Source organism: Syngnathoides biaculeatus, chromosome 15 (assembly GCF_019802595.1).
Source record: "Syngnathoides biaculeatus isolate LvHL_M chromosome 15, ASM1980259v1, whole genome shotgun sequence".
Classification (NCBI taxonomy): Eukaryota; Metazoa; Chordata; class Actinopteri; order Syngnathiformes; family Syngnathidae; genus Syngnathoides; species Syngnathoides biaculeatus.
Genome location: NC_084654.1, coordinates 24,867,010 through 24,889,615, shown reverse-complemented (window position 1 = coordinate 24,889,615; position 22,606 = coordinate 24,867,010). Strand labels below are relative to the sequence as shown.

The following is a 22,606-nucleotide window of genomic DNA, read 5'->3' as shown; positions in this document are numbered from 1 at the left end:
TTTCTGGGAGAGCTTTTTTTGTTTTCGAAGTCATTTTGTCACCCAGAACTTTTTCGTGAAGTCACAGCTTGAGAAGGCCGCACACCAACATAGCGTTAGCTTTACAATCGAGCCAAAATGTCAGACTTCCTGGCAACGTCTCGTACTTTGGTGAACCCCTCCCAAGGAATTTGCCTGACGGAATCCAAGAAAACGGGACGCACTAAATTGCAGAAGAATATTTGGCGGCCGACGTGAAGAAGAGCAAGCAGATGTCGGTGGACTTCAGACCTCAGCGGCGGCGGCGGAGGAGGAGGAGGAAGTGGTCTGCGGCTACAGGCAGCTCGCGCTCCGCCTTTCACGCGACCTGACCTGGACCCGAAACACACAGCAGCTCTCCTAGTCCGAAATTGCTAATTTTATTTTCGCTCCATCTCAAGTGGAGCATCGTCATCATCATAGAATCATTTCAAGGATTCGCCATGAAAAAAAAGACGCGCGACTGCCCGGAATTGAACAGGAAGTCGGCCATCTTGGTTCAATTCCAGGACTCGAACTCCTGCACGAATTCGGATTCGGCGACGTGAGCGGCAGTCGGAAAAAGCGGGTATCGCCTCCGCGCGGCCGACGCTGAATTGCAAATCTTTGAAGTGATCCACAACACCTCATGTGGGACGATTATGGCGTCAAGCAACCTTTCGCGTATTCAGCACGACAAAAAGGGGACGCGTGGAAAGTTAGCGAAAAGCCGCTCCCGCTCCCGTTCCCACCGAATGGCACACCAACTAAATCCGCTCTACGTGGAATCTCGCCAAGAAAAGGCGCTAGCACAAGTACAGCTTGATTATACGTTGATTTGGAGACAAACTTGGATTTTCTTCACGTATGCCGATATTTTATCTATCCAAACGCGATCTGATGTACGCAAACGCAAACAAAGCTTGAACGTCGGCCATCGTCATCTCCGTTGCTCCCCCAAGCGTCAACGATTCGACTGTTCGCCAACTAAAATACACAAAGAAGCAAATTCAAGCAAGTTAGCTGATGTGTCGACGACATTGACGTAACAAGATGAACTTTTTGTCCCGCTAACGTCGGTCGGCGGCTTCTTTTGGCGACGTCGGGATCGCCCGCCGCAGCCCTGAACGTCTTTTCATTGCATTTCTTTTTCTTGCACGCGTCGCACGATTTTTATCCGAGATGACTCAGCGCCTCTGCGGCGCTTCCCTCCGGTTGCCACGGAAACCCGCGCCGGGACGCACAGGCGCTAATGGAAAAACCCTGTCGAGACCCTTCGGAGCCGCTTGGACTCGAACCGACGCGTTCCTCGATGACTTACTTCGCGCCAAGCGCTTTTTGTTTGTTTCCTCCAAACATTTTGGAAGACGAGCCGGAATCTTGGCGAGCTGCCGTGAGAACTCGGATGCAAAATCAACTTTCCTCATTGAAATGAAAACAATTGCAATCAATCCGTGCCCAAAAAAAAAAAAAAAAAACGTTTCCAAATGTTTTGTGTGTGTTTTTCGATCGTCTCTATTGTACTGCAGTTTATTCGACGACACGTTAATAAATGTAGCATCATAAAACAATGCAAAGAAATGCTAAGAAAAATTCCAGAAGCGTGACAAAATATTGGTGATGCAGTTATTCTCTCAAATCGGATTTTATGCGACTTTGACATACTTCTTTGACACCAACTACTGTTTGAAAAGGGGCTTTGGCGGCCTCTTCTGGCACCGAATGGCATTAGGGAAAGAATAAAAATAATTGGCAAATTTTTCAACGAATTGCTGACGCTCACTTCCACATTAAAAAAAAAAAAAAAAAAAAAAATGAATGGTAAATTTGTCAACTACGAAGACACGATTGTTTGCCTTTTATGACGTTTTTGATTTTGCGGTGAGCCACGAGATTTTCAGTCTGGCCTGGATAAAAGGTTGTGAAATATATCAGACAATATTTGGCTTTTGCGTGGCCGCAGTACGCCAGCGCTGCCCTTTACAATGACAATGACATATTTTGCAGGATTCCAGAAAGCACCGAAACAGCAGCAGTCAAGCGTTTCTGATTCGCAAGCTCGCTAAGTTGATTTTTGGGCATCTCATTATGGAAAATGATGAGATTATGACATTGAAATTCGCCTCGTGGACGATAAGCGAAACAAAAGTCGGAAGCCGCAGAATCTCAATTAGCGTCATGAAATTGCTGCATGATTGCGGCGATTTTTGAAGGGAATAAATCTGACCCCAGAGCAATGAAGGAGCGCTGATTAAAAAAAATGCGCCGCGCATGAAAAACGATGACCCAACATTTTTTACAACAAAGTCGAAAAAGAAGTTGAGGAAATATTTGGCACGCGACGGGAGCCGTCTTGCCGTTTCCGACACGGAACACAAGAACGCGAAAGCGACCGAGCCACATGCTGCTTCACCAACAGACTGCGACCAGATGGCCGCCGTGTATCGCAACGCTTACGACATTATTGGATCGGTTTAAATTTCAATATTTTAAATATATATATATATTGCAAAAATTACATTACTCATATTTTATAGATTCAATCGAAAAAAAAAAAATTCACCTTGGAATGCTTAAACAGTTCTAATTTTTTCATTGTTTTATTTATAATTTCATCAATATACATTTACCAACTATTTAAAAAAATGCTTTAAAAACGTAATTATTTTTATGATAATTTCTTAATTGTAATGTAATATAAGTAATGTATAAAAGCCTTTTTGTTTATTCTTTGCAATAAATCAAATAAATGATTATTTTTTAAAGAAAATTTTTTGTTTTAGGGGTAAAAGAAGCTGAATTTATATTGAACTATTACAGGATTGTTGAAAATAAAATGATCAGTGGGTTGATTAGCAAGACATCTTTATGTAATTGCTTTTTTCTACAAATTTTTAAAAATTTGAGATTTTCAGATTTGATTTTATTAAAACTAATCATCAAATTATTTAACACAACTAAGGACTTTTTAAATTTTAATAAAAAAAAAAAATCAGAAATTTCTGTTATGAAATTCCTTTCAAAAAATATTATTATTTTGGGGGAGAACAGCTTAATCAATGCAAGAAATATGACAGAATTCCTGATAATGCAAATCACTGGGCTTTGATTAGGGGGGGGGGGGGCAAAGCACGCTGCACAACCTCCTTGACTTGACCTCCCCCCAGGAGACAAACGCTGAATTGTGTTTGCGTGCCTGTTTGCTTGCAATTCTTTGAGCGTAAATGCGTGTTGTTGGCTTTTTTTTTGGTGTGTTTTTTTAAACCCACCACTCACCCGCCGGCGTCCCGGCGTCAGCGTCTATTTACAGTGCAGCGGTAAGCCCCCCCCCACTGACAGACAAACAAATTTAGATTTCTTTCTTTTTTCTTCTAACGGGCTGGATTGCTCTTCTCGCAAACGGGCAACGACGTGGCTACTTTGTTTCTTTTCTGTCCTCTCTCGGTCATGTGAAGCCTCTCAAGTAAATGTCGCTTTTGCATTGGAAACGTCGCCATTTTCTCCCCCCCCCTGGGTTATTTTTTTTCCCCACCACCGCGGCCGCCAGAAGTGCGCAATGTCGGCAAAACGCCGTCTTTTGACTTTGATCGATGTGAGACGACGAAACGCGTCTCTTCTTAGTCGCCCGCCAGTGTCGCTCGTCTCCGGCAATCTCGGCGTGAATTTTCCAATCCATTTTATCTGCAGCTCGCTCGTAGGCGCATTTGATTTCCAGCCGCAGTCTCGAATTCTTCCCTTCTTCAAAAGTTGCTTTTTCGATCCGGCCGCCGCTTCACAAACACGGCAAATTAAATTCCGCCGAGGTCGGCCGACAATTAGCGGGGTTGAAAGTTTTCGCTAACCTTGACACAGGCTAACAGATAAGACCTTCGGAACGCCGCATCATTAGCCGGTTATCGTAATGCCTCGCGCAGACATCTACGCCGCATTAGTGAGCGTTTAGCGGCTCATTAACGGCATCGTTGGCAAGAGATTAAAAAAAAAAAAAAAAAATGACTTTGATGTCGCAACATCGCCGCCGGCAAATGTTTGAGCGTGACGCGGGCCGGCGGATTCCGCGACGCTCTGGTGGCTTTTAGGTTCGTGGCCGCCTGGTGGGCGATCGGGAACGAGTGGCGTCATGATGATATTGACGGTATCAGTGTTGACAGATTCGCTCGTGGCTGATGCAACCACGGGAAAAGCAAGACATCGAAACCGAAGAAGGTTGGATCGAAGCCGAAAGAGCCATTTTAACCAATCAGGCGCCTGCAAAGTCACGGCCTGAAACGGCGCCACAAACCAGAACGCAACGTAAGATGAGCAATCGCAAACACATCTCGCGTTTGCATTTTTGGTGTTTTTCCTCCAGTCCTGCGGGTGGCGCTAATGTGTAACAAAATGGCTGCTACCAACAGGACTGAACTAGCACACACACACACACACGAGTTGTTTTTTTTTTCAACCGCTGAGCTGACCGTCCCCATCAGCACCCCTGGCCCGATTTGTAGGTACAGTGAAGGCCTCATATTTGGGGTGCGCAATCGCAATTTTGCCTCATCGTTGGTATTTTGGGGGAACCCACCACCATTTGCTGTTTTGTTTTGTTTTTTTTTTTGCTCAGGTCAAAGCCACGTCAAACAAAGTTATTACATTTGGCTCCATCTTGTGGTTTGTTGGGGCCATTGCTTTAATGAGCGGAGGACCTTCATTTTCTTCAAACAGAAAAATTATTTTATTTCCATCTTGTGGCACCAATACACAATTAAAAATTGCGTCTGGGGACTCATAACACGTTGCTCCGCTCCCACACAAAACAAAACCAAAAATTTGACCAAGGGACGACACGTAACATGAAAAACTTTGAGCTCAACTTCTTCCTGGGAACTCTGAATTTAAATATTTTGTTTGCAGCTTTTTTTTTTTTTTTTTTTTGGTCCGAGTGTTACGCCGCTGCAGCCTGGCAGGAGGAGGAGGAGGCGGCGGCGGCCATTCATCCGTTTCACCGGCAGGTCTTGCCTTCGCAGCCGGAGGCGTCGTTTTAACGAGCGGGGGGGTGTCAGTTGGGCAAGCGGAGCCAAAACGGCCCCAGCGGAGAAAGGCGGAGTCGGACACAAACGACCCGTCCGGCTTATCTCTCGGACGTCAGAAGCGATCCGAGCAGCCGTCTGTGGATTTCCGGCCTCGGAAAGCAAAAGGAGGGGGCGGCGGGTGGTGGGGGTGTGGTGGGGGATCTTTTCTGCGTGTCTGAGCATTCCGAGAGCGGTTTTGGTGTGGGAATGGAAAAAAAACAAACATTCAAGCGATACAATAATTAGCAAGCCCCCAAAAGGACTTTGCGATATTCGCGCCAGCACGAAAGGCAGCTAGCAAACTGCAATGGAAACTCAGACACGCTGTCGCAGCATGTGGCTCTTAACACAAGTTTGTTTTTTTTTAATCCAAGATCTTTATAGTACCCCCCCCAGTCTGCTTGTATTTTTGGGCGCAAACGAAGTAGATGATACTGATGGGGGTTTACTAGCATTCCTTTCTTTATTGAAATCAAATGAAAAGTTTTCCCTTGAAGGGAGCAAAAAAAAAAAGCTATTTGAATAGACTTGAAAACGTAGCAATGGGGAGAAGGAGGTGGAAAAAGAAGGAAGCCTGGGGCGGAATGGCTCCCTCCGCAGCCCTTCGTGAGCCGCTCGCCTCTTGCCAGTAAATATTGTCGAGGACTTTTTCACAGTTTATCCTCGCAGTTTGTCAAAAGGCAAATTTTGCCGCCCACGCGCGCCGTTTGTCTTCGTTAGCCACCAGCTAGCCACCTGCTAGCTGCGCTCCCCGCGGTCTCTGCCTGTTTTTTGTGCTAATTACTTAACGGAACGCAGACAAAAGTTCACTTTTTTTTTTTTTTACACCCACACATACTCACTCAAGGCGCAGCTTGAAGTCGAGTGAAAAACCCTCGGAATAAATGAATTTCAATTTCCAGTCTGGAAAGAGTTACTTTTGACTTGTGAAACGTCCGCCTCGTCACCTGATATCCGATTGGCGCCGTTCGCAGATCACTTGAGCGTGGGAAATCTCAACAAATCAAGTATCGTTTACCCCAAAATAAGAAAAGATTCATTTCTACAGAACAGGGAATGGCCGACAAAAGTGTTGATAAAAGCAAACTTTGGCGTCCAGACTGCCAGCGGCATGAACAACTTTCGCCACCTGTTAACCGGACGCAAACAAGACAAAAATGTATACGTATACACACATGACAAAGAAATTGTAAGAAATCACTGATATCACTATGGATTTAAATTTCATTTTCAGCATTATTACATTTGTAGGAATAGATTATTATTATTATTAAAGAAGAGAATTCTTATATTATTATTGGAGTCACGGCGCATCGTAGTTTAGATTCCGACAGAGAGGAAACGTTTTGATTGCAAGAAGACGCCGAGGAAAATGGATTATTTCCCTAAGTGTGACGCACAATAAACACCAGCATGAGAAATAAGATACAAAAAACGACTTCAGTACACTTTATGATCATCGTGTCCACTCGTCCCACTTGCAAATGCATTTATTTATGTACTCTGCCAATTGAAGTCAAAAGTTTTCGAGGTTCGCAGGTTGGAGACAAAGTGCGACTTCCCCGCCCCGACAGCGCAATTACTCTTTTGCCAGTGCAAATTCAGCGCCAGAAGCAAACGTGACGCCGCGACGCGTCGGCTGGCGTGGATGCCGGCGACGCCGCGCAGGGAGGTGACAAATGTTTTCAATTTATGGCCAGAAAAAGGGTCGCGGCCGCCCAGATTCTCCATCGGCGCTTATCTGCGAGAGTGGAGAATGGGGGGGGGGGGGCTTTTTCCGTGACAACAAAAAACAGCATTTAAAGTTTGTAAGGTCAAGGTTGTTGAGTTTGCATTGAAGTTGCTTTATTCAAATAAATCCCCCGAGGGGCGTGGCCTCGGGAGCCTCTAAATCAGGGGTGTCAGATGCGCTTTTCCTCAGAGCGCAAAAGCATAAAAATGTTGAATTGCCTCATCAGATTTACACCTCGGTGGGAAAAGGGTGGCGAGCCCCCTCCGGGTCGGGGAGTTCAGGTATCTCGGGGTCTTGGAACGGAGCGCTGCAGCGTCTGCCGGGGGGGACGAGGGAGCTCAGGCGCTCAATTTACCAGTCGATCTACGTTCCTACCTCACCAGTGGCCACGAGCTGTGGGTCGTGACCGAAAGAACGAGATCCGGGATACAAGCGGCCCAAATTAGTTTTTCCTCCGCTCTCCCTTAGGGAATGGGTGAGAAGCTCAGTCATCTGGGAGGGGCTGCTCCTCCGCATTGAGAGGGACCGGATGAAGCGGCCGGGGCGTCTGATTCGGATGCGTCCCGGACGCCACCCTGGTCAGGCGTTCCGGGCACGTCCCACCGGAAAGAGAGCCCGAGGACGAAGTCTCTCGGCTGGCTCGGGAAGGCCTCCGGAAGAGCCGGAAGAAGTGGCTGGGGAAAGGGAAGTCTGGCTATCCCCGCTGAAGCTACTTCCCCCGGGACACGACCCGGAAAAGCGGTAGATAATGGATGGATTTACACGCCAACTATAATCTAGTTTTGGAATCAGAAATCAACTCAATCATTGTTCATGTTTGGTAACACAAAAACGCTTCAACGACAATCTAAAATTCAATCATCGCGGAAGATGACGAGACGATTTGCCTTCGCGGGCTACGTAAAAATCAGGTGCCGGGACGGGATCCGGCCCCCGGCCCTCGAGTTTGATAGCAGTGTTTTTGCCATTCGGTGTGGAACTGAAGTGGTTTGTGTATGATGCGCTGGGGGGGGGGGGGGGGGGGGGGGGGGGAGACATCGTGAGCAGGTCGCATTTGTCTGAGCCAACATCGGACGCCATTTTGTCCGTGTTCTCGTCTCAAATTTGTTTAAAATTGGAGTCTTCACGCGCATGCCACCATTTTGAGTGACTCAGATCTTCTAGTCGGCTTCTCCGGCCATTTGTTTTGCACAAACTGACTTTGATTCTTCTCAAGTCTTGCCACAAAATATGAAGACAGTGATTTTTTCGTCACGTCCTTAACAGTTCATCAGTTCTCGGCAGAAATTCCTGCAGCTCCTTCAGTGAAACGAAACCAGTTTTTCCTCAGACGTCGGCTGAAATGTGTTTCCAAAAAAAAAAAATGTCAGGAAAAGCTTACTAGGACATCCGAACTTTATTTGGGGTTCCTCAGAACCACTTCACACGGTGACGTGAACAAAGCCACGTACCCGCTTACGAGAGGGTGTGCACACTTCGGTTTATTTCTGCTCTAATCGATCATCTTGAATCGTGCCGTAACATTTAGAAGTCACATTACTGATGGGAAATGTTTTGAAATGATTTACCTCAGTCTCATTTTGTACATAAAGTACATCACAAAAGAAGCTTTTGAACTGGGCTGTGTAGACTTATTATATTCACTGTACATTTGGGGAGGGGAGCATCATCATCATCATCATCGTCATACAAGAGTTCATTTCGGGAAAGTTGTACGCTGAAGAGGATTAAATTGCCCTTTTTCTAAATTTATGTCATTGTCGTGCAGACGTACGGTATCTGTGAATACCGCCGCTGTATGTATTTATTCCACTATCACATGAATACATATTCTAGTATTGCTGTCTCGTAAGGCAGAAAAATGAAACTTCTTGCGCGCGTCGCCCTCTGCATGTCAACAACTCATTTTTTATTTTATTTTTAATTCTCCGCAGCATCGATTAGTTTCAGCCACTTGCGCAGCCTGTAAAGCCAACGCAGGAATGACAACGGATGAAATATTGATTACGTCGCTGTCGACCGTTCACACAAACAACAACAAAACAACAAGAAGAAAAAAATGAAAAAATACAACATTGCAGCCACGACATTTGGAGATTTGGCCCGCGACAAAGCCGGCGAACGACTTCTGTGAAGAAAAGTGAAAAATGGGCTGAAAATTGCAGATCAGAAAGTTCCACTTCAGGTGGGGCTGGGGGGGGGGTGCAGCTTTTGTCAACACAAACAAATGCGGCGCACGACCCCAGTTTGAAATAGTGGAGTTGGAAAACTGGCAAAAATAAAGTTGGGGATTTCAATTTAAAAAAAGGTCATTCTGAAAAACATTTTTTTAAAATTATTTTTGGGGAAGGTCTCAAGCTAACAGGAAAAAAGTTTTTCTTTTTGAAGATAAAATGCCCATTTGTAAATTTTCAAGAATAAAGTTGATTTTTTTTTACATTTATTTTTTGAGAATATGCATATTTTTTATGTTTTTTTCCCACCTTTTCTCTTTTGAAATAATGTTTGTTAGGAAGCTGAACTTTGAACTTCCAGAGTTGCGGTTGATGAAGTTCCACCGCTGTCCAGTAGGAGGGGGGCTGAAGTGCAAATACTTGAAACTAAAATTGGGGAGGAAAAAAGATGAAAACTGACAATTTTAAAGTGGAGCACTTTTGGGGTTTGGGGGCCAAAAAAAATTTGTATTTTTAAAAAATGTTTGTGTATTTTTGAGGGGGGAAAAAATTAATTATGGAGGACAACAGCATGGAAAATTCCTCGTGTGTTTTACACGCTTGGCCACGAAAGCAGATTCTGATTGTGAACTAATCAATTGTCAAATTCATCTCCAGCTATTTTGATGACGGATTAATCATTGAGAGACCCCGTTTGACTTAAAATTGGCAAACTGTTGACGGGTGGCCAAGGACACGAGAGCGCAAACTATTAAAACGGCTCCTTTCCCAATTTTTTTTGTTTTTTTTTTATAACTTGTCCTACTGGGAAAAAAAAATGAAGCTTCCCTTTTAAAGGCCGAACGATGTCACCCCGATGCGTTCCGGCTCGACGATCGTCGCTCTCATCCCTCGCGACGCACTTTGCGAGAAGCCCGACGCTCGGAAGTGCTTCCAAAATAGAGGCCTCGGGGACCCCCCCCGCCCTCCTCCCGGGGCAACGGCGGTACGAGAGCACACTCCAGGAATCGTCACATCCACTTTCGTCTCCCCGCCACGCAGAGAATAAAGCCGGACGGAAAAGAAAAATTCATCTTCATCTTACACAAATAAAGTCGCAGCACCACTTTCAAGCGACACCACGTGTGAGTTTTGCAAGATCGTGGCCGTCCCTCGCTCGGCTTCAACCTGTTTATTATTTTCACTTGAACTTTGCATCAAAATCAACATAGATCAGAAAATTGCACATTATGTGTTGAAGCAAGGCACCAAACTTGGGAATCTCGCTTAGCTTAATGCTAACACGCAATGCAAAACCTGGTAGACAAGCTAACGAAATGAGCATCGTTGTTGTGCCACGTACAAAACACTCCAACACGAGTTTTGAACGTAAACATTTCGTGATCGCCTAATGATTTTATAATATGCAATACTGGAGAGTGATATTTTAATAACGTGTTACAAATAAGTTTGTAAGTGATTTTGGGGGGGGGGCTGAAACAGATTATGTAGTTTCCATTAAAGGCGAACAAAAGACGATTTGAGAAATGATGCTCGCAAATCAAGACGAGAAATAAAAGGAATAAACTTACTGGAACAAAGTTGAAGACTGGAGAGGAAAACGGAACTTTTTGGAAAATGTTGGAATATTTTTCAGGAAAAAAAAAAAAGCCAACTATTTTCCAGTAAAAAGTTTATTTTGGAGACAAAAGTTGCTCTATTGCTAGAATCAGGTCATTTTATTCAATTATTTATTCATGACGATTCAACTATTTTTCAGGGAATGTCAGCAAAACAAAAAATAAACACAAAAAAGGGAGAGAAAAAAATGTAGCCGTGGATGTCAGCGCGCTCCCGCAGCAACGTTGAAGAAACAAGTCAATTATTCATTAAGCGAGCGCGTCGGCGCCACTGGCGGCGGAATACAAATCGGCCCGGCGTGAATTCTTCTCTTAACCCGCCGCTCGCTCGCCACGCCCGCGGGGGCAAACGTTCCAACGGGGGCCGTGCCGCCCACCACTCCAATTACGTCTCGGGACCGACGGAAGCATCTTTGACGGCGAACCGTCTTTTGATGCCACATAAATTCTTTCGAATTGTACCACTCGCTTATTTATGAATGGAAATCACGGAGAGAAAATTGACAACTTCAACCTCAGGGAATGTTCGTTTTCCACTTTTGTTTGCGCTGGCAACCCATCCAAGAAGAAAATGTGCGCTTCATCTCCTTTGGCGACTGCAGTAAAACACAAACAACTCCGCGGATCCCTCCGGAAGGGTTGGAGGAAGTGGCCAAAAGGCTGAAGCTGAATTTGCCGCCCCCGCGACCAGAACGGAAGAAAATGGCATCGCGTCGAGAAATAATCCTCCCGAGAGTTTGAAGCGCTAGCGGTGAGCCGACGTCCGCGCTGCGAACGCGTTTGCGACGTTCACGGCAGCTGCCGACCCCGCGACGAGTTCTCTCCATTTGCGTAAAGTCCAAACGGCGACCGGAGCCGACGGCGCCCCCTGGCGGGCAGCCGCTGACCTCGTGACCCGACCATTTGACGGTTGAGTCGTAATTCGGCGAGACGTGACGACTTCGCGAAAGGAGAAGACGCACTTCGTCAAACCGGAAACCGATGGAAGCCCCTTCTGAACCGTGCCAGGCGGTGCGGAACGCGGACCGCCCTTTGAACCCTCCGGACGCGTCTGCGGGACGGACGGATCAATAATGTTCAGGAGACAATCGTGAAATTGCAAACGGTGGAATCGGGAAAGCTCGACTCGAGGCAAACGCACTCTTTTTGTTTGTCGGAGAGGTCAAAAAGATTTTTCCAATGTGGAGCCGCACGTTGAAACATTTGTTTATAAATACTTAATAGACCTAAGTAAACAGCAGCGAATAAAGAAAATATGCACAATTAAAATGAAAGTCTTGTCGTCAAGGGACAAACCGCTTAATGATGCCCCCCCCCAAAAAAAAAACATTCAGTCGGATTTCACTTATCTGTGCACAACTACTTGCATTTCATCTTTATGAACTCTTTGATGTCTAGTTTTTTTAAGTACAGCATAATGTTAAATACGCCGAGTCGAATTTGCCTTTTCAGTACAATCCCGTACCAGGTGAGAGTTTCCACTGCAACGGAAAGAAAAATTCAGGGAGTACGAGACTATAGTAAAAAAAATTGAATTAGTATTAATAATGAATATATGTCGCCCAGGTGGTTTACGAACGGCGGGCAGGTTTGCGGTCGGGTCGATAAATGCGCTCCAGATGACATTTTGATCTTTGCTCGTAATCCCGCCGCCGCCGTTTTAATGCGACAATCGATGCGCGGCTCAATCGCTCGCGCTCTAATTTGTTTGTCGCCATCGATCGGCGCGGCCGTCAAATGCTCCCGCCTGAGGGACATGAGGGACCGCGAACTGGGACCGGGACCGTCCGAAGAAGGGATTGGGCCCAGCGGGAAGGGAACAGCGTGGACTAGCATCATACAAAGGTCACAAAACGGAAACGCCGACCGCTCGGCGGCGTCAAAGCGTCGCCGATGCGCAGGCTCAGGCTCAGGCTCAGGCTCTTTTTCCCGCTACGAGGAAACGCTTCTCCAATCTATCGGCCCGCAGATACTTCGTCGAGTACTCGAGTAATTGCAGTCCCCTCCCGCCAAGACAACAACAAGGCACAACTGGGGGAGACGCAAGAGGACGGAGGGAGCCGATTGGTCGGCGCACGGAACAGCTGGAGACGAAAACCGAACCGTTTGACGGGACCGGACGCGAGGAAACAATACCGAACGACTTCCAAGACAGCGAAATGCTGCGGAATCCGTTTTGCTAACAGCCGTTTTGAAACATGGAAGGCGAACAAGGACAATCCGTATCCCGCATTTGTCTTCCAAATTGGCGCCATGCGACGGCGTTTTGCTGCGTTTGCCGTCGCAGGCGTCAGTCAGAAGGAATCCGACGCGTCCGATTTCTCCTGCCTTGATGTTTCTGAGAGTAAAAAGCAGAAAATCCGCCCATAACAAAATGTGTCAGCATGCGAAAAGCTTGTTTTTCCTCCGGGCCTCGGGCGGAATTCTGATGCCGAACTTGGAGTGATTGTCCTCTTCTTCTTCTTCTTCTTCTTCTTCTTCTTCTTCTTCCTCGTGGCTGTTTTTTTTTTTTCAATTATGCAGACTCGAGCAGGGAATTAGAGTGGTAATCTGGTTCTAATCCCCAAACAAACACATCAATGACCTCCATTTCCAGCCCGGCTCTGCGCCGCCGACTCCTTTCGCACTTTCATTCCGCTTCAGTGTTGTTCTGTTTTTTTCTTTCCTCCTTAATACTCTGAATTTGTTCCAACTGCAGACTCAAAGACACCTTTCACAGCAAGTAGGAAAAATGTCAAAAGCTCTCGATGACTATTTATAAACACAAATCGCTGCAACGATTTTTGCGTTAGGATGAACATTTTGCACGTCTGTACGGTAAATATTTTTACTGCGAGAAACACGGTGAAATATTAAGAGCGATCTTTGTTGTTGAGTCCTGTCAAGAAACACAAAAGTACACTCTGAGGATGAAACCTGAATCTTGACGGCAGAGTAAGTGGGCCTCGATTTGCTCGCATAATCTTAGCATGTTGAGCTAACAACAACAACGCGCAATATTTTGATTTTAATATTTTAAGCGCAGCCGATCGAAACCGGCCTGAATTTGGTGAGCTGCTGAGAATTCAAACCGCGGGGAAATGTTAACAAAATGGCTCATTAATAGTTTCAACCGTTAAAATGGGATCGGCAGATGTAATGTGATTTACGGGATTATCTCGTTGAGTTTGCATATACAGTAGAATATTTGTAAAATTCCCTCACTTCAAAGCAAAGCACAGCGGACGTCATTGAAGTGCGATGAGTTGCCGACGAGGTCCGACAGGAACCCGTCCGGGGCGGGCCGACGACGTCTGACCGGGTCTGGCGTGCGAGCCGACGCTGACGCGTCCGCCGCTCGCGGACGTCATGGTGACGGGCCGCAGCGCAACATTTTGGCCCGCGAGGGACAAAAAAAATAAAAAATAAAATAAAAATAATAATAATAATAACATAGCCCCCAAAGGCAGTTTGGCTCAGCAACGTGAAATCTGGTTGGCAAGTCTAGAACGAGCAGACCCACAAAAAAATGAATAAAGTCTCCCATTTTGGCTCTGTAGCTCCTTCCAGAATTCTTTTTTTCTTTTTAAATTCAGACCCAGAATCCAGTTAAGACTTTGCTACGTGAAATTTGGTAGAAACGTTTTTTTTTTTTTTTTGTGAGGCTCAAGACGACGCACAGTAAGTCAGCCATTTTGTCTTTTCTATTGAAATTCACCCCTGAAAGAGATTTAATAACATAAACTTTAGAAGATGTCCATCATGAGTAAAAAAAAAAAATCTGCCATTTTCTCTTGAAGCCTCATAAAAACCCCAAAACCCTGGAAGACGCCCCACCTGCAGATCTCAAGCGCGTGTCAGGGGTTCAAAACTTCAAAACGTACTCGACGAACAGTCGGCAGCTTGACCTCCTTTTTTTGCCGCCATGCGGGAACAACAACGTGGGCGCAGGACGCAATTAAGACTGGTGTCCTCTCAGCACTAAACGGCAGCCCACCGAAGGCCCCCCCCCAACTAATGCCACCGGGAATACGTTACAGCCTTTTATGCGGCGTTCAGCCTACAGCAGAGATTCCCAAACTGGGATGCGGAAAGTGCGACGGACGTCTTGTATAACTATTGAATACATGCCTTGTGTTTATTTTCTACCTATTTTCTAATCAACAATAAACATTGAAGTTAAAACCAGGGATTCTCACAATGTAGGATGCACAAGACCCCCCCCCCCCCCAGGGGCTGCACGAGACCGACGGTGTCAAGGCAGCTTTGGATAGCAATTACACTTCTACACATTTTTAACCCCCCCCCCCCAAAAAAAAAAAAAATAATAATAATACAACTGACTCCGGGAACTCCCAAACTGGGAGTACGAGATTAAAAGTGTCATGGCGGCTTGGTGTAATTACACATTTTCATTATTTTCCCAAGATTGATTTTTTTTTTTTTTTTTTACTAATAAAACAAAAACAATTAGACTGGGAGATGCCAAATTGCAAACAGTTACCTACACTGTGGGTTCCCTGCCAATAATAAATTTTCAACAAAACGATGCATTTTAAAATAAAAGGGGACCCCTCGGGGTGCGCGAGAAAATTCAACATTTACATCGTGTGAACAAGGCCGGAAAATTTCAATGAAAACAAGTACGACTCATTAAGTACACCCCCCCCCCCCCCCCCAAAAAAAAAAGGAAATTTTGAAAAATCTAAATTTCTCCACTCTCAAGCGCTCAAAAATGGATGCTACGTCATCTAGCGTCTTTCTTCCGCAGATCTACGTTTGATGCAGAAAAATACAGCTTGAGGCCTCCTTTACGGGCATCGCCACGACGACGACTTTTTAAACGGGAACTGGGGTGCACTTCTGTAGCGCTTGACGCAAGCTTGACAAACCCTCACGGACACCGGCGGGGCGACGCTGCTGCGGCACGAGTCGCAAGGCCCACCGATTGCCCAAGGGCACCTCGGAAGCACGCGGACAGCCGGAGCCGGGGTTCAAAGCGCCACCCCGGGTCACTGGACAACCTACCGCAGCTGCCCTAGTTTTGAGGGTGTGTAGACTTCTGTTGGTGGGCCTACGTGCGTATCCCTGGGCTCTGTGCGCTTAACATGAAATAATAAACAAGATGAATAAAATATCGGCAAAGTCATCCTGGGCCGCGATGGTTAGAGAGAGAAGAAAATTAAAAAAAGTAAAAAACGCAACATGTGCGAGGTGGTTGAATTTTGAAATCAGTAATTATTCATCAGCGAAGGGAGACCGCGGAAAAACCTCTCGAAACATGAATTTTTTTGTTTTTTTTTTAGGTCTTTAAACTCCCCCCAAAACATCTGCGCTTGAATCCAGCATGAGCGCGCGTGTTAGCATTCGAGCGTGGCCTTTCAAAGGGCCAGCGTGCGGGAATTTCAAAAGCTTTTTGCCGACAGCGCCCGGCCCGCTTCTGTCCGGTCCGGTCCGGTATGAGCGTCGTCCGCGAGGAGTCGCCTGCCACCTTCTCGGCCGCTTCGACTCGATGTTCGGCGACGTCCGTCACGCGTTGGCCGCTTGCGGACTGCGCAAAAACAACAAGTCGGCGTCGCTTTCACTCTCCCCAAAAATGTCGTGACGACGACGTCCTCTTAGCGTTCTCGACGACGGGGAGTCGCCGCTGGCATTTTTGCCTTCCCATGGTGGTTGCCATCGTTATTACCACCTTTTAATAGAAGAACTATTACGAACAGATTCCAGCACAATTAAAAATAAAAAACGTTTGGCTCCGTCATGCTTCACATTTTTCCCGAACTCGAAGCCAGCAGAACCGCATCAACTGCGGAAAGCGTCTCGGCTCCATATTGTTAATATTGTCGGCTTTTTGTGTCGTTTTTTTTTTTCCCGCCCACCCGACAACATCAGAGAGCAAAATGTGCAGCTGACGTAACAGAACGCCGAACCGCACGCGACGTCAAACATTTCGTTTTCATCTGCTTGGTTTAATGCTAATCGCAACAGCATCGCAAAGTGGATTCAAACACAAACGTGGAAGAAAATCATCAAAACGTGCGCGACTGGTTTTCGTTTTTCTCCGTACGAACACAAATTTTTGTCCTGCGCTGTTTTTTTCCAGGTTCCCTGAATTCGTTCGGACGGACTCCAAGGCAAATATTCCCCCACACATCAGTTCAAACACACACAGGTTCTTTGATCTTCAGGCGCACGTTCACCCGTATTGAATATGTCACATTCGGAGTCATCCTCCACCCTAAACGTGATTTTCCGCTGCGTTGTTTTCCCGCAGTCGCCGATTGTGTTGCAGCGGTGCGTGTATAATTCCAGGTTTAGCCCCTCCACCTGCCACGTCAAGGGCACATTGCCGCCTGCGCCTTTATCGCGACGCACGCGCACACATCCATTACCGTATTAGCGCCCGCGTGCTTGTAAAACGAGCGAACGTCCTCCGAGGGGAGGAAAGAGGAAGCGCGGGTATCGTCTCAGCGTGCGCCTCGGCGGCGGCGGGATTTATCGACGGCGCGAGCAGAAGGCCGGGTCGAGCGCGCGTCCTCCGCCGGGCCGCCGGCTCTCGTGAGGGTTCCGCTTCAATCGCGCCGGTTGCCTTCAGAGGCGCGCGTGACGGGAAAAGGCCTCGGGGCGGACGGTTTGCATTCAGAGCGCCGCGTCCGTGAGCAGATGTTGGCCCAGATGACGACGGGAATGACAAAGACCAAAAACCTTGCGGTACCTCTCGGACCTCGCAACGACTGCGGGGAAGGCATCGTGTACTGTATGCAAACGCACTGCAAAGACAAACGTATGCTTCTGGTTCTGATTATTAGTCGTATTTGTCTTTCCGCTAAGTAGGGGTGCCATCGATCGATCTTAACCGGTGAGAGCAAAATGTTTGGCTTCGGAAGGGTAAGGCGTTACTTTTCGAGGCCGAAGTTTCAGGCCACCGCCGACAAAACGGGATGCTCGTGATCGCCGCGGATGCTTGGCGAGATCTCCAACTCATCAAAAGACATTTGCTCCGCTGGTCAAGGTGTAGATGAGAAGTTCTCTAGTTCCCCGCAGAAAACTGACGATACACAATAGTAACACAACTTGGAAGCAGTCCACAGTGTGGTGGGAAGCGTACGTTTGTTCCAACTCTTCCAGAGCTAAACTGTACCAGAAACTTTTCGTGTGACCCCCCCCCCCCGTGCTGATGTCGACTCTTGAGCCGGGTCCAGGCAGAGCAGTTTTATACGACTTTTCCAGGGTTCCAAAGCAACCCGCGTCGACGTTTCCTCCTTAATAAGCCGTGACGGACGCGAGGCACCCCAAACCAAACCTGGCGAACCGAGGCCAGGCGCGTCGTGCGCCTCAGCGCCTCCAGGAATTAGCCGTCTCGTCCTCCCACAATCCATCACAGATACGGAGACCGTGTGAAAACTTAGATAAACTTGAATACGGAGCAAAAAGAAGGTCCAAAATCCAATGGGCGAGGGAGGCCGCCTCGGCCACGGGGAATGTAACGAGTAAATGTAGATTGCTCGATTGGATGACCAGCTCCTCATCCCACTACTTCATTTGGACTTTTTCTCCTTCTGGCCATCACTTCGCCCATCCCGAACAACTGTCGTTTCCGAAATAGCAGCCAGATCAGCAAAATGATTCCGACCGTTTGCCTTGTTTCTCCCCGGCGGTAAAGTCCCTTCACGTGGACGTCGACGCCAGTCGGGAGTCCACTCGGGGACGTTCACCTAATCTTTGCAATCTAATTGAACCGGGGAGGGCCGTTGAACTGTGACATTGTAGGTGGAACCCCGCGGCGGGAAGCCGAGCACGCGAAAGGGGGGCCGACGGGGGTGGCGGTGACTTCACTTGAGCCGTAAAGATTAGCGTACAGGCCACCGTAGCGGCTTCACTTTGATGCTAACTCCCTGTGAAAGGTAATCACCTGGGAAAAGGTCCCAAATATCTCCGGGGCGCAGAGACGACGGCTACGCTCTTTTACGGACGGGGGCTCCATTCCCACATTAATGGTCTGACCTGCATCTGGAACTTCACTGACGAATGCTGCGACGATGTATTAGCTAGCACGCTAGCCGAACGTTGCACTGATATACTGTGATGTATTCACCGGCGTTATCTTGTTTCTTTTTTCATCTCCGCATCAGAGCATTTGCAAGTACCTCGTTATTGCGGGTCTTTTCTACTCTTTTTTTTTTTTTTTTTTTTTTACGAGGTTAAAAACAAATATCTACACAACAGATCCTGACCATCATCTCAGCATTTGCATACATTTATTTATGACTGTCATTTCGACCATTTATTCTCTAATTTTTTTTTTAACTGATGTCTCGCTAACTATAAACTGTCATCTAGCTAACAATTAACAACTACCGAAATATAATAGCTAATAACTTACATTGATACAACTTAGAATAAAAATGAATGCCTGCCTGACCATTAAGAACTAACAAGATCTCGCTAACAACTAATAACTAATGTCGAGGTTACAAGAAACAAGACATGCAGACAGCTTACAACTAGTGAGGTTAACAGCTAACAAACGTCAAACTACCATGTAGCAAGCAATGTTACCACGCGTACTGCTAGGATGTTAGCATAAGTGTAACTCATTAGGCCTTAGCGCCACGCACGCATCCATTGCTGATTAATGTTTAGCGCCGTCCACGCTGACTTTGACTGCGCTGTCCATCAAAGCGAGGACATGTTGACTCGGCGAGAAAGGAAACAGCATACGGAAGGAAAATGTCGGGGAGCATCTACGAGTTGCATAAATACAGAAACGGCTGCTGTGCAGTAAACAGACTTGATTTGCCTCTTATGAATATGATGATCATATGGCCCGCAACAACGCTGCCATATTTTTTAACGAGCAGCGCAGCTGTTGGGACAAACGCGGCGCACGTCCGCTGTGTTGTTTTTCCCACTCGGCGCTTGATTTGAATTGAAATGTGATCATGTGACCTCAAGTCAAGCAGATGGAGCGAACAGCCATTAGCGCCGGAGTTCTTGAGCCAAACAAGTTATTAAAAAAAAATGAAAATTGCGTGCCATTACGTCACAATAAAATGGCGACCATAAGTTGATGATTTGGCAATCTTCAGACGGGATCCATGATCCAAAATGGAAATATTGTGACATATTTCTGAACGAATGGTATTTGCATCTCAGCCATCGAGGTCATTGCGTGTGATACATCTCCCGATGCGCTGCCGACGATACGATACAAATATAGAGCCGGTGAGAAACAATATGCTCTAATTGCTACCCAAAAACTAATGGAGCTAACGCACGTAACGTTACAATTCATGCTAATTACAATCCACATTAAGAAATCTAACAACTTGTGTGTAGCTAGCAAACCAACATCGAGCAAACAACTCAAGACAAACATCTTTAATTATGATTTGCTTGAATTATAATTCTTGCCAAACGCAGTCTTTAAACGAGCAATTAATGACAGCTATTCCGGTATCCCCTTTTCCACCCCCTCCAGATACAAAATGGATGCCAGCTCCTTCCTCACATCTACATTGTATAGAAGAAGATACTGTAACAGGAAAAGAAGCAACGGAAGCCGCGCGCTCCCGCGGCTGTTTGTACGATGACGCCCATTTTCCTGACAAATCATCACAAGTGTGCAAAGCATTGCCCGGTACGGTACGTCAAAGACGTTGGGGAAGTTTCTTTCATCCTCAGTTTAGGCGCAATGGAAAGGAATAAAAAAAAGAAAAATGTTTCCCTGCGCTGAGACTAAACGGAACTAAACGCTGCTGGTCGTGAATCACGTCAACTTCCTTTAGGACGATCAATATTCTGAAGAGTGGTCACGATTGGATGAATACAACACAGGCCGACAATAAACCACACATACAATAAAAAAAAAAAAAAAACTAACTATAAATATTAGATGGGAAATTGTGTAAAAACAAATACAGACTTGGGTAAAATGACCCAATGCCGAGCTAACAAATCATGTTAGGTTAAGAAATATCTAACACGTAGCTTACAACTAATGACAATTTTCAAGCTAAGAATGCACATCATGAAAAAAAAACTGACTTCCACCTTATATCTTGGTACACTATAAACAAGTATCTAACAACTGCCAATAAACTAACATCTAACTCACAATCAATGATTAACGTATAGCAAACAAATGTTTAACTAACAAGTTTAGCAAAAACTAGCCTTTAGCTCCAAACAACCCAAGTTTAACCAGGTGAGTAATGTCGCGCTAAGAGCCAGCAACTAAATGTCCAGCCAACAAATAACAACTGATATAAATATAGCCAGTAACACACGTTAACATCTCACAAGTAACGTCAAACAGGCAACTAAAATTTGAGCTAACTAAGGTTGAACTAATAACACATCTACCGTCAAAGTCTAACTAGCAATTCAAATCTAGGTAACTAGACCTAGACTAGAAATAACTAGAACTCGGAACTAGAAAACTAGACTAGAAATATCTCACTAAAAATTAACACGCCAAACAACTAAATACCAACTAATGTCTAGCTAACAAATAAACTCTAGCTCACAAGTAACTGAGATCTAGGTAACAGATGACAACTAACTTCAAGTTAATTAATTGTGTTGCGGCATCTAAGTAAGAAGTAAAAACTAAACAACAACTAAAGCCTACCTTACAACCAACGCGTAGCTACCGGGATATCCACTATGTTGGCCAATTAGTGGAGATCAGTGCTGGAGGCGAGGTCCTGCCTGCTAGCCAAAATGCGCTAAACCTTGAGCGTCCTCATCTGCGGTAGTCGTCTCCCCGCTAGCCTCCCTTTAAGCCGAAGCAATGTAGCGTGAACCAAAAAGGAGCACAGTTACGCTAGAGGTCCTGGGTCAACATTAGCGTGCGGACCATCCATCATACCGTCACCACCTCCATCAAGTGGTCTTAACCTGGATGGCTGGATTCGACTTTTGTTTTTCACATTTATTAAAGCGGTAAGATATGTTATGAGTAGTTAGCGACACAATTGTGCTTTGTTTGACTCTTAATAGCTATCTATGCATTCATTATTATCATATGCTAACCCAAATCTTATTTGGACTTTAGTTGTTGTCTGTTGGCTGTTGTTACCTCTCTTTTAGTTGCTTGCTACACTTGAGCAGTTGTTAGACTTGAGTGTTTGGCTTTCACACATCAGCAACTTTGGTTTCTTTTCTCCTCCACTTTCCGTGTGTGTCGGCTGCCAATCAAGCAGCGCAGTGATTTTTGTCCGCTCTGTGATTAGCGGGCAGCCAGGGAGCGACGGGCAACCCTTTCGGGACAGCGGTGGCCCACTTTCTGTCGTGGATTGATGAATATTCCGACCGCTTGCTGCAACATTCCCTTGCTACGCCATGTGAGCCATGAAAAACCCACCCGCTCCGTGTCTGTCTGTCTGTCTGTCTTCTCCCATCTGGTGCTGCTTTCCCCTCTTCCCGAAAACATGCCAGACTGATTATTTTTTTTTCGCTGCCCTCAGGTGTTTTTGTCTGCAACTCTCAACCCGAACAAAACGAAAAGAAAAACCAAGGCAAATGTGTGTAAACGTTTGTTTTTGACGCTAAACTACGAGCACTCCAGTCGGATAGCAGAAATGTCGGCTTTGTCCTGACGACTCCGCGTCTGAAGAGATTAAATTTAGCATCTTTGCGCAGGGGAGGAAATTCTACGTCAGTTGTCCATTCAAGGGCAAGTCGTTAGCCTCGGTTTGTGGTCAGTTAGGAGCAAGTCATTAGTTCCGCGCTAACGATTTGATATCTCCACGTTAGCCGGCCTTGAGATGTTTTGGGGTAAATGTCGGAAAGATGTTAGTTAATATTTGTTGGTCAGTTAAAATTTAGTCAGCTGAACTTGAGTTGTTTCTTTTTTGCTAGATACTAGCTGTTAACTACGTCTTTTTGGAATCTGATCAAACTGATGTCATTTGATGGCAACGCATTAATTGTGAGCTAGCCCCACACAGAGGTAGCAATTAGAAGTCTAACGTGGCAACAAAGAGGACGGGGGTTTGTGGTTTTTAATCATGAAAGACAGGCCCCCAGGTCCTTTAAGAGAACACGTTT

General features: G+C 46.0%; 1 protein-coding gene across 9 annotated transcripts in view; it reads right to left on the bottom strand.

The window, feature by feature from the left end:
• The window catches only part of gfra4a (GDNF family receptor alpha 4a), a 91,159-nt gene that overhangs the window by 12,776 nt on the left and 55,777 nt on the right, over positions 1–22,606 (bottom strand). The window lies entirely within an intron of this gene.